The sequence below is a fragment of the Otolemur garnettii genome, unplaced genomic scaffold (genome assembly GCF_000181295.1).
Source record: "Otolemur garnettii isolate 467f Iridium unplaced genomic scaffold, OtoGar3 scaffold00005, whole genome shotgun sequence".
NCBI classification, from domain to species: Eukaryota; Metazoa; Chordata; class Mammalia; order Primates; family Galagidae; genus Otolemur; species Otolemur garnettii.
Genome location: NW_003852400.1, coordinates 46,165,070 through 46,178,228, shown reverse-complemented (window position 1 = coordinate 46,178,228; position 13,159 = coordinate 46,165,070). Strand labels below are relative to the sequence as shown.

Here is a 13,159-nt window from a genome sequence, read left to right as displayed (position 1 = left end):
CCAAAAGACCAAAAATCACTTTATAACAAAGATATTTGCACCAGATTGTTCCTTGCAGCTTAATTTATAATAGCCAAGTCATGGAAGAAGCCCAAGTGCCCATTGACCCATGAATGGATTAATAAATTGTGGTATATGTATACCATGGAATATTATGTAGCCTTAAAAAATAGAGACTTTACCTCTTTTACATTTACATGGATGGAGTTGGAACATATCTTACTTAGTAAAGTATCTCAAGAATGGAAGAAAAAATAATGTACTCAACCACAAAACTCTTGGAAGTGATCAATGTATACAGTAGCATCTCAGGATACAAAATCAATACTCACAAATCATATATATTATATATACCAGTAATAGTCAAACTGAAAAAACAGCCAAGGACTCTATTCCCTTTACAGTTGTGCCAAAGAAGATGAAATATTTGGGAATTTACCTAACAAAGGACCTGAAAGAGCTCTGTAAAGAGAATTATGATCACCCACACTTTCACATGAAGAATAGATCACAACTCTGGCCCAGGATGAAGGAGGGAGGAGGGGGGTTGGGAAGGGAGAGGGGAGATCAGATAGAGGGAGTATGAATGGTGGGATCACACCTATAGTGCATAATGCAAAGGTACATGTCAGATCTGTTAAGTATAGAGTATAAGTGTCTTAACACAATAGTTAAGTAAACAAGATGAGGTATATATTAACCAATGTGATGTAAACATCCCTAATTCTATATGAAATCAGCACATTGTACCCCATAAATGCATTAATGTATGCATGATCTATGTGTTTATGATTTAATAAAAAAAGAACTGTAAAAAAATAAAATAAAATGGCTATAATGTATATACATGTATAATAAATATATATTTTAATATTTAATTATTTTTTAGTAGATACGATTTGAAAGATTTCAAAAAAGACATTGATACCTTCAAATGTTACTCATATATAGTTAAATATAGCGATTATAATTCATGTCATGTGAGAGTAAATACTAAAAAGTATAGACATTTTAGTTGTACCCACACACACACACACACCTACACACATATGCACAAATATATCCAGGTAGTTGTTCAAATTTGTCTCCAACACTGGAAATGAATGCATCTTTAAAACCTAATTTAAATTCCTCTCAAGTTGTCAGGACTAAATTTATCTCCTATTTATAACGACTATATATGAAGTTGGACAATTAAGTTTGCAAATTCATTCTAAGAAAAATGCAATGTACCTCAATACTAAAGAACACCATAGTCACCTTTGAAGTACTCCCTTCGCAAAGCTATATACACATGCCTAGTCTACCCTTCAAAGCAATTTTGAAACTTTTTTCCTGGAATGGCCATTAGAACTGTTGTCATATGTTCATAATCTCATACTAGAAAAAGTGCTTTGATGGGTGGACTAGACATTGGCATTTGTGTATAGCTTCCCAAGACGAACACTTTGAAGGTGACCATAGTGATATTCAGCAATGAGGTACATAGAACTTTTTCTAAGATGAATTCACAAACTTAACTGTCTGACCTCCTATACTATCTATAAAATACTGTCATTTCTTTATAAAATATTTTTTACAGTTTCCAAGGTTTTATTACATTTGTATTTTAAATGATGTAATAAAAGCTTGGAAACTGTAAACAAGATGTTTAATATTTAATTAGCAATAATTGCCCCTCAGATAAACCTCATTGTCTACAATACTGCCACTGCACAAAGGTAAGATATTTACTATTTAAAGTTAATTATAAATTTTTATTTTAAAATGTTATCAGAAATAGCTCTATAAATATATAGCAATTTTTCATTGGCCTTTATCTCATTTAAATAGCTACAGTATTTTGCAACTCCTAGAGTAATTTTAAACAACTTACTGTACCCATCAGTGGTTTTACACCATTGTTGTTTTCTATTTCAATAATATCATTTATCATTGAAGTGGAGTAGTTTGAGATCAGATATCATTGCTCCTTTAGGAAATTCTAGACATCTTTCTTTCAGATTCACCTCTCTGATCAACCCTAATTTATGTAAGAGAAGACAGGTAACATATTCCACATACAATGGAAGAGAAAGACAAAAGAGAAGATGATGTCTAAGAGTATGTTACTAAATAAGATAAGCTGCTTAGCTGAATGTGCTTTCTTCCATAACTTATGGCTATTCCACTAACCACCTATACTATTCAATGATGGGTAGTACTTGACTGGGTTAGAATTTCTGTACTCAGAGTTCTTATTGACTTGACAGCAACACCAAATTTTTTTCTAATGTTCGGAACTCCCTAAAATTCCAAATACAATCTGGTCCTTGAAATGTGTAGTTGTGTGTACATGCATGTATGCAAATGCACATGTGTGTACTCACTATGTACCACTACTGATTGCTCTCTATTACATATACTCTATATCTTCTATACCTGCTACTGAATTTAAGGAGAGTAAACACAAAACTATGTTATGAAAATTATAATATGTAACTTTCTATATTGCATGTATTTATAAGATAGCTATACTGCTGCTACTTTCTGCATTGTATACAAATAGAATATAAAATGGAATATAAAATCCCTATATTCCGATCTAATGGGGAATGTTATCAGCAATAGGTTAAAATATTTGCATATTTAGAATTATTTATAGTCATCTATTAACTACCATTATTTTTCTCAATTCTGTTTTTTTCTGCAGAAAAGAATATTGAGAAATTTTCAAATAATCATATGGTAATATCCTCAGGGCATGAAAAGCCCATGAGATTGCCTTAAAATACATAAATTCATTTCAAATCACACAAACACACATATGTGTGAGTATGTGTATGTTCATATATATAGCTTCAAATTCATATTTAAGACAACACTTTCAGTTTATTAAATCTAGATTCTTAAAAAAATGAGATTAGAAAAGTTATAAATATTTAACTAAAATTCTAAATTGTCCAGAGAAAAGCAAATTTCAGTGTATATCACTTCTTAAAATATGAAACTATAAAGAGAGGGAAGAGTAAGATGGTCAAATAAAAAACTCCAGTGCTCATCTCTCCTCACAAACACCAAATTAAACAACTATCTATGAAAGCAAACCCCTGCAGAAGAACCAAAAACCAAATGAACAAACACAGTAACTGGTTTTAACATTATATCCAAGGGAAGGAGCACTAAAGTGGGCAGAAAAAGACAGTCTTGCAGTGCCTACACCACACTACCCCCATTCCCTGGCAGGGCCCTGCCAGCACACCATGTGGAGAGAGAATCTGTGTGCCCAGGGGAAGGTGAGAAAAGTGACTATGGAACTCTGCATTGGAATACAGGGCTGCCATGGCACAAGGGGAACATAACACAGGGCAGAATTCTGCCTATGCCCATGGAAAGAGCATTTAGACCAGCCTGGACAGAGGAAAATCCTCCACTCTGAAACTTGAGTTCTAGATAGCCAGTCCCACCACTAGCTGACAAAAAGTGACCTGAGACCTAGAATAAATTCATGAATCAGTCAGACCCTCAAGGCTGCAGGCCTTGAACAATTCTGCAGCTGTGCTGGCTTAAAGCCAGAGTGCATGGCAAGCATGTGACCCAGTGAGACACCAGCAGTGGTGGCCAAACCAGTGCCTATGTCAACCCCTCCCCAAAATCCAGTTAGGGCAGTGTAGCTCAAGGTGAATCTTCTGCTTGATAGGGAACAGTTCAGAGGACATTACCTTGTGACTTGGGTAGTAGCTTAGACACAGTAAAATAAAATACCAAGCAGACTTCTGTAAGCCTCTGATTCCAGGACGTAGTCCTTGGATAGTATTTCTATATCCATCCTGGTCCAAAATGAAACATGTGGCCCTGAATGGAAAAATCCATTCCTGGTAGGATTCACTGTTTGGTGACTAAAGAGTCCTTGGGCTTGGAATAAACCTCAGAGTAGCAAGGCAAGAGTCAGTGTGGGCTGGCTTCAGGTGTGATCTGGCACTGTTGGCCATGAGAGTGAGCTCATGTCACTCCTTCCCCACTTCAGCAGACTAGCAAGAGAGTGAGGAAAGAGGGTGAGAGACTTGGCCTGGTAATCCAGAGAATTCTCCTATATCTTACCCAAGTCCCTAAAGACGTACCATCAGAGGTCTGCAAGGGTCACAGCATTACTGAGCTTGGGGAATCTCCACTGCTGAATCTCCACTGCTGATATAGCTAAGTCACTGTTGTGACTTAGATCACAACACTCAATTCCCTTTGTATATGTGGAAAGCCTTCTCAAAAAATACTGGATCAAAGAAGCCAAGACTCTGAAAATTAAAATAAATACCTAACTCCTCAATGCTCAGGCATCAACAGATATCCACAAGCATCAAAAACACACAAGAAAACTTGACTGCACCAAACAAACTAAATAAAGTACTAGTGACCAATCCTGGAATGACAGAAATACATGAAAAAGAATTCAAAATAACTGAATAATCTCAGTTAACTTCAGGACAACTCAGAGAAGGAATTACAAAATCTATCAGAGAAAATTAATAAAGAAATAATGAAAAAAAGAGCAGAAATTGTAGAGCTGAAAAATTCAGTTGACAAACTAAGAAAGAATCAGTGTTGAAATAAGAGGTAGTGCCAGAGTAACCCACAGCCTAAAAGATGGCAATGTTTATGAACATAACCAGCTAATAGCATTTCCCCCTGGATTTGAAATAAACAAGAGGGCATGAGAATAAAAAAAATGAGCTTCCAATTTTGAGCCATCTATTTCCATTTGGAGAGATCCATTTCCACCATTTTCACCCCATACCCACTCTATTTCCACAATTATTTTTATGAAGGAAAACACTTGTTGACAAATTTCTCTAATGTATATTATTGAATTTATAAGCCTGTGATCTAGTTAATATAGAAAAGAAATAGATCAACAGAAATATAATGTAAAAATTCTTAATGCCTCAAAATTCTTCTAATTATAGTCAAAGGTATTAAGAAACTTTGAAATTAAAATATCAAAATATTTTCAAAATGACCAGTGTGCTGAACATGCATCAAGTCAGAACATATACTGATGTTTGATTTAAAGGTGAGCCATGGTGCTGCTGTGGATGGGGAGAGAAAGGAACACCTTACACTGCTGGTGGTATTGCAAACTAATACAGCCCTTTTGGAGAGAAGTATGGAGAATCCTCAAAGATCTAAATGTAGACTTTCCATTTAGCCCTGTAATCCAATTACTAGGTATCTACCCAGAAGAACATAAATCATTTTACCACAAAGACATTAGCACTAGAATATTTATTGCAGCTCAATTCATAATTGCCAAGTTGTGGAAGCAACCTAAGTGCCCATCAACCCATTAAAGGATCAACAAACTGTGGTATATGTATACTATGGAATATTGGGCAGCCATTAAAAAGATGGAGACTTTACATCTTTTACATTTACCTGGATGGAGTTGAAATTCTTAGTAAAGTATTGCAAGAATGGAAAGATAAATATCCAACGTACTCCATACTAATAGGAAATCAATATAAAAACAATTACATGTGCCTAAAAACAATAAAGCATGATTATAGTCCAGTTTGGGGGTAGAGGAAAGTAGGAGGGGGGAGGATGTATGGTAGAGGGAGGGAGGGCATGAGGCGGAATCTCACCTAATGTGCACATTGTGAGGGTGTACAACATGCCCCCTGGGTGAGGGGCTCTTCTACAAATGGAACTTTGTCTTTGTCTAAATATTATACCCTCATATTAATTTGAATAAAGTTTTAAAAATAAATAAATAAAGATGAGCCATCAAGCAAAAAGATGAAATCCCAAGAATCTATCTACTTCTGTGAGGAGGCTGTTGAAGTCCTCCATTGTTACTGTAGTATTAGGTCCAATAATAATCGTTTTGTAAATCTGGGAGCTTCAAGGTTGGATGCATATATATTTAGGATTGTTATGTCCTCTTGCTAAATTGATCCCTTTATGATTATATAATAACTTTCTTTGCTTTCTTTGTCTTTTTCTTAACTTTTTAAATTAAATATCAGTGTTATCTAATATATGTATTACTACTTCTATTCATTTTTGGCTTCTGTTTGTGGGGAATATCTTTTTTTCACCCCTTTTGTCTTTAGTTTGTATCTTTACAGGTGAGGTGAGTGTTCTGGAAACAGCATATATTTGGGTCATGTCTTTTTATCCACTTCCCAATCTACATCTTTTGATTGGAACTTTTAACTCATTTACAGTCAAGGTTAATATTGATATGTGAGGCTTTATTTTTGCTATACTGCTAATTGTTTCAAGTTGTTTTATGATTTTCTTTGTTTTCTTCTTTTTTCTTTTTGTCTTTGTAGTTTGATAAAATTCTGTGATGTTGTCATTTGATTCCTTTATCTTCCTCCTTCATGTGATTGTTTTATGAGACCTGTGTGTTACATTTTCATTTTTGTGATGGTGAATATCAATATTTTATTTCTAGGTTTCAGATCACTTTGAACATTTTCCATAGAGCTGATCTAATTGTGATTAATTTTCTCAGGATTTGCTTCTCTGGATTTCTTCTTCAGTTATGAAGATATAAAATTATTTTGGCAGGTATTAAATTCTTAACTGACAAGAGTTTTTGTTTTAGCATTTTAGAAATGCTATCCTATTCCTTGTTGGCCTATAAGGTTTCTACTGACAAACCTTCTGTTAGTCTGATGGGATGTACATTATAGACTACACGTTTTTCTCTTGATAATTTAAAATTCTTTCTTTTGCTTTGACTTTAGACATTCTGAATAAACATGCCATGTTAAATTCCTTTTTGCAATACGTTGTCTTTGGAATCAGTTGGCTTTGTGTATCTGGATGTCTACCTCTCTTGGTAGACTTAGAAAGTTTTCATCAATTGTTCTCTTAAGTAAGTTTTCTGAAGTTCTTGATATCTCTTCACCCTGGGAAATACCAATAATTCATGAGTTTGTTCACTTTAGGTAGTCCCAGATGACTTGAAGTCTGTTTTTTTTTTTTTTAATTTATTTTTCTTTACATTCATCTAACTAGGTTATTTCAAAATGTGTCTTCAGGCTCTAAGATTCATTCTTTTACCTGATCTAATCTATTATTGAAGTTTGCAGGTGTATTTTGTATTTTCTTTAATGAGGTTTTGTTTCAGCATTTCTGGTTGGGGGAAGATTGTTTTTGTTTTTAAGATATCCATTTACTGGGTAAATTTCTCATTCATATTAATCTTCTGATTCCTTTGTATTAGTTTTAAGATCTCTTGCATTGCATTGAGCTTCTTTAAAATCAATAATTTGAATTCTTTGGTCTGATTCAAAATATGCAAATATCCTTTGCCATTAGGTAGATTGTCTATTTGCTTTGGCTGTTGTCTCCTTGACTATACAGAAGCTTTTCAATTTAATTAAATCCCATTTGTTTACTGTTGTGGTTGTTGCTATTACCATGGCAGTCTTCTTTGTAAAGTCTTTCCCCAGGCCGATATCTTCCAGTGTGTTTCCTATTCTTTCTTTGAGGATTTTTATCTTTTCATGCCTTAAATTTAAGTCCATTATCCATCTTGAATCAATTTTAGTGAGTAGAGAAAGGTGCAGGTCCAGTTACAGTCTTTTACATGTGGATATCCAATTCTCCCAGCACCATTTATTGAACAGGGAGTCTTTCCCCCAGTGGATCTTCTGGTTGGGTTTATTGAAGATTAAGTGGCTGTAAGTTGTTGTTTTTATTTCCTGGTTTTCTGTTCAATTCTAAATGTCTATGTTTCTATTTTTGTGCCAGTACCATGCTGTCTTGACCACTATGGCCTTGTAGTACAGCCTAAAATCTGGTACCCCAGGCTTTGTTTTTATTACTAAGAACTACCTTAGTTGCATGGGGTTGTTTTCTGGTTGTTTTCTGGTTCCATACAAAACACAGAATCATTTTTTCCAAGTCTTGAAAATAGGATGGTGGTATTTTAATAGGGATGGCGTTGAATCGGTAAATTGCTCTGGGAAGTATAGAAATTTTAACAACTAGGATCTATACAGAACTTCAATTAATCCACAGGAAAAAAACCAACAATCCCATATATCTATGGGGAAGAGAGATGAACAGAACCTTCTCTAAAGAAGATAGACGAATGGCTGTCAAATACATGAAAAAATGCTCATCATCCCTAATTATTAAAGAAATGCAAATTAAAACCACCCTGAGATATTATCTAACCCCAGTGAGAATGGCCTATATCACGAAATCTCAAAACTACAGATGCTGGCACAGATGTAGAGATAAAGGAACATTTTTACACTGCTGGTGGGACTGCAAACTAATACAATCTTTTTGGAAGGAAGTATGGAGAAACCTCCAAGAACTCAACCTAGACCTCCCATTTGATCCTGCAATCCCATTACTGGGTATCCAGAAGGAAAAAAAAACCTTTTATTATAAAGATACTTATACTAGACTGTTTATTGCAGCCCAATTTACAATTGCTAAAATGTGGAAACAGCCTAAATGCCCTTCAACTCAGGAATGGGTTGGCAAGCTGTGGTATGTGTATACCATGGAATATTATTCAGCTATTAAGAAAAATGGAGATTTTGCAGCATTTGTACTAACTTGGATGGAGGTGGAACACATTATCCTTAGTGAAGCATCACAGGAATGGAGAAGTATGAATCCTATGTATTCAACTTTGATATGAAGACAATTAATGACAATTAATGATATGGTGGGACATGGAGGAAGGGGTGAGCAGATAGAGAAGGAAGGAGGGGTGAGGGTAAGGACAAGGAAAAAAAAAGAAAATAGTGACTAATTCTCACATAAATTGGATTCTATTTTTACTAAAGTACATCACTTAGACAATTTTTACTTCAACTTGTTAATATGTTGTTTAGGATAGAGGATACTGCATCCTCATTTAAAAGTGAATTATGTTCGTAATTTCCCCTTTATAATAATATATTTTTTCTAATTTTAATATCAAGTGTATCCAGATTAAGCAAAATGATTTTGAAGTATTTCCTCTTTTTCTATTGTCTATAATATTTGGCATGATCTGTTCTTTAAAATTATCTTTTATTTTTATTTATAAATATTAGTTGTGTACTTTTTGAGACTTTGGGGAAAAAAAGTAATAAGAAGTTAATTGATGACTCTATACTGAACCTCAGAGTCAAAGCATTCTATAACAGTCATACTCTTATTTGACAATGTGAATATTACTTTCTTTGCATTACTATTATTGCTTAATACTTTTGTGCTGCAATCATCTGATTTCTTTTCTGAATGGATTTATCTTCATTCATTCTTTACAAGGTTTTTGTTTCTAGTCCTTATCTTAAACATTGTTATTGTTGGTGACTTTTAAGCCTTGTTAATCCTGTGAAGGCAAAAAGTGGAAACCTAATAATCACATGTATATATAAAAATAAAAAATAATAATAAAATAATTTGAATTCTTTAGCACTTCAAGGACTTCTTTCTGATTAAAATCTGTTGTTGCACAATTATTGTGGTCCATTTGTGGTGTCAAGTTTTTTTCATTTTCCTGTTTCCTGCGTTCTTTTGATAATATCTGCACATCTGGTGGAGCAGTCACTTGTCCCAGTTCTCAGCCAATCTCAGACGGGGCAAGACGCCTCATATCCTCTCAACTCGTGCTTTTGGACTCCCCATCACCTCTCTGGTAAATCCTGCCTTGCATTTCTTTCTTTCTTTCGTTCTTTTAGAGACAGAGTCTCACTTTATTGCCCGCGGTAGGTGCCGTAATATCACACAGCAACCTCCAACTCCTGGGCTTAGGCGATTCTTTTGCCTGTCTCCCAAGTAGCTGGGACTACAGGCGCCCGCCACACCTGGCTATTTTTTTGTTGCAGTTTAGCTGGGGCTGGGTTCGAACCCACCACCCTTAGTATATGGGGCCGGCGCCCTAACCTCCTAGCCACAGGCGCCGTCCCTTCCCTGCATTTCTTAAAGGAAGTTTGACAGTATTGGGTTTGACTAAGATTTTTCCCAATTTAATTTGTCCTTTCATTGCCAAAGGGGCAATACCTAAAACACCATTTCTCATCTTAAATATATTTTGAATTACTATTTATTCTTCTTCATGAAGCTTGTATATTCAGTAAGTATTGAATGCCTGTTTCTTCTTAGTGTGACAAATTTTAGTTGCGCAGAAAATACGAATGGAATTAGGTTTTCCTCCTTCACCAAGGGTATTACCATCTAGCTGTTGGGAGTCATAAATAAATAAACAATTATAGTAAAATGTGATAAGGATGGTGTGGGAACATTTCGGTCACACAGGAAAGCAGCATGTAAATTGAACTAGAAGGCCATTTTAAGGCAAAGTTCATAGTTATCATCTGTCTGTATCCTACCCTTAAACCTCTCTTATTAATAATTTTATCATGGAAAGGAAAACATAGAAAATATACTTAGTAAAACATGGTAGAAAACAAAATTGCTAGTAGACAAGCAATGTCTTGAGCAATGTCTATATTAGAGATGCACACAAGATCCAAACTAATGCCAACAGTTTAGATTGAGAGTCCAGGGTCCAAACTCAATGTAATAAAATTTAACAAGGAAAATATGTGGTACAAGATGAGGGACAACTATCTTGAAAATTCTTCCGACAGACTCACATGATGGCTCACACCTGTAATCCTAGCACTCTGGGAACTCAAGGCTGTTGGAGCTTCAGTTCAAGAGTTCAAGACCAGACTGAGCAAGATTGGGACCTCGTTTCTTTAATAGAAAAACTAGCCAGGCATCACGGCAGGTACCTGTTATTCCAGCTACTGGAAAGGCTGAGGCAAGAGGATTGCTTGAGGCCAAGAACTTGAGGTTGCTGTGAGCTATGATGAATGCTACAGCACTCTACCCAGGGTGATAGAGTAAGACTCTATCTCAAAAATTATACATATTCTTTTTGACAAAAGATGTGCACATTTAAGTAAATAAAGTAAATAATTTTTATGAGCCATCACTGGTATATGGTCACTTAAAATTATAGTATTTATTTAAAGTTCATAAATGTTCAAAACTAAATCATATATTTATTGAAGCTTTAAGAAAAAGAAAAATAAACATAAAATTTGGAATAGTGGTTACCAAAAAGAGAGAGGGCATGTGGAGAAATACAAATGCAATAGTGAATGGAAGCAGAAGGGCACATTATGTGGGTAAGTAGTGTTTTGTTTCATAAATGGTGTATATCTCTGTGTGTGAATTATTTCAAAATTGAATTGGAAAATAATAAACACTTAAATAGATAGTATAACAACTGTGTCAGTCAGGGTTCAATGAGAGAAGCAGAACCACAAGGAGATAAATATCTATGATTTGTTGCAGGGGATTGGGCAACTGTGAGAGCTGGTTAAACAGTCTTTGGGAGGGGCAGTTGGCTGTGTCTGAGGCTGAAGGACACAAGGCAGGCAGGCAGGAAGGGAAGATGCAAACAAAGGTGGAGAGATCAAGGGAAGGTTGGAACTCACAAGCACAGGCAAGAATGAAATCTATGTCAGTATTTATTACTTCTGACCTTGGTGACAATAGTATCCCACAGAATCTGGGGGCGTTTGTCACAAACACAAACTTACACATTTCACCAAGGAGTAAAAGAATGCAGATTCAGGGAGAGCTCTAGCAGTTACAAGCCCAGGTGCTGCTCCATCCCAGACCAACATCAGACCAACAACCTGCCCTCCACACCTCCCAGGTATCTCCCTTTTGGTCCACTCTAACAAACAATAAAGGGAACAGTGGCAGATGTAGTTCAGCACAGCCAAGTTGACACAGAAAGCCCAAACAGTAAAGATATACAGTGTCCTTTAGTATCCAAGCGGAACTAGTTCCAGGGCCCACCACCTGTGGATACCAAAATCCAAAGTTGCTCAAGTCTCTTATATAAAATGGCATAGTAGCTCACCAACCCAGGAATGGATTGACAAGCTGTGGTATGTGTACACCATGGGATACTATTAAGCCATTAAAAAAGATGGAGACTTTACATCTTTTGTATTAACCTAGACTGAGGTGGAAAACGTTCTTCTTAGTAAAGTATCACAAGAATGGAGAAGCAACAATTGGGTGTACTCAATTCTAATATGAAGACAGTAGATGATCTAATACAAGGGAAGTAAGGGAATGAGGGAGCAGGGACAGGACAGGAGGAAGGGGGAGCGGGGCATGGTGTATGGAGCAGGATGCATTTATAAGAGGGACTTAATCAGTACAATCAGTGTAACCTAATGTGTACTCTCAATGAATCTCAAACAATGAAAATAAAATGAAATAAAATTGATTAGATTAATGTAGTTGATTAGATTAGCGGGCTTGATTAGATTAGTGAAGTTGATTAGATTAGCAGGCTTGATTAGATTAGTGAAGTTGATTAGATTAGTGAGCTTGATCAGATTAGTGTAGTTGATTAGATTAGAGGGCTAATCTAGTCTGTGGATTAGATTAATGTAGTTGATTAGATTAGCGGGCTTGATTAGATTAGTGTAGTTGATTAGATTGGTGAGCTTGATTAGATTAGTTGATTAGATTAGCAAGCTTGATTAGATTAGTGCAGTTGATTAGATTAATGTAGTTGATTAGATTAGTGGGCTTGATTAGATTAGTAAAGTTGATTAGATTAGTGAGCCTGATTAGATTAGTGTAGCTGATTAGATTAGCAAGCTTGATTAGATTAGTGTAGTTGATTAGATTAGCAAGCTTGATTAGTGTGTTGATTAGATTAATGTAGTTGATTAGATTAGCAGGCTTGATTAGATTAGTGAAGTTGATTAGATCAGTGAGCTTGATTAGATTAGTGTAGTTGATTAGATTGGTGAGCTTGATTAGATTAGTGAGCTTGATTAGATTAGTGAGCCTGATTAGATTAGTGTAGTTGATTAGATTGATGCAGTTGATTAGATTGGTGGGCTTGATTAGATTAGTGTAGTTGATTAGATTAGTGAGCTTGATTAGATTAGTGAAGTTGATTAGATTAGTGAGCTTGATTAGATTGGTGAGCTTGATTAGATTAGTGTAGTTGATTAGATTAGTGAGCTTGATTTAATTAGTGAAGTTGATTAGATTAGTGAATTTTATTAGATTAGTGCAGTTGATTAGATTGGGGTAGTTGATTAGAGTAGTGCAGTTGAGAAATAAAACGTCTTAATTAATTATGCCACCCTCAGTATATGGAGCCGGCACC

At 35.3% G+C, this 13,159-nt stretch overlaps 1 pseudogene; it reads right to left on the bottom strand.

Annotated features, from left to right (window-relative positions):
• Positions 1-1,597: 1,597 nt before the first annotated feature.
• LOC111722043 lies at positions 1,598-1,723 on the bottom strand (annotated as a pseudogene).
• Positions 1,724-13,159: the final 11,436 nt, after the last annotated feature.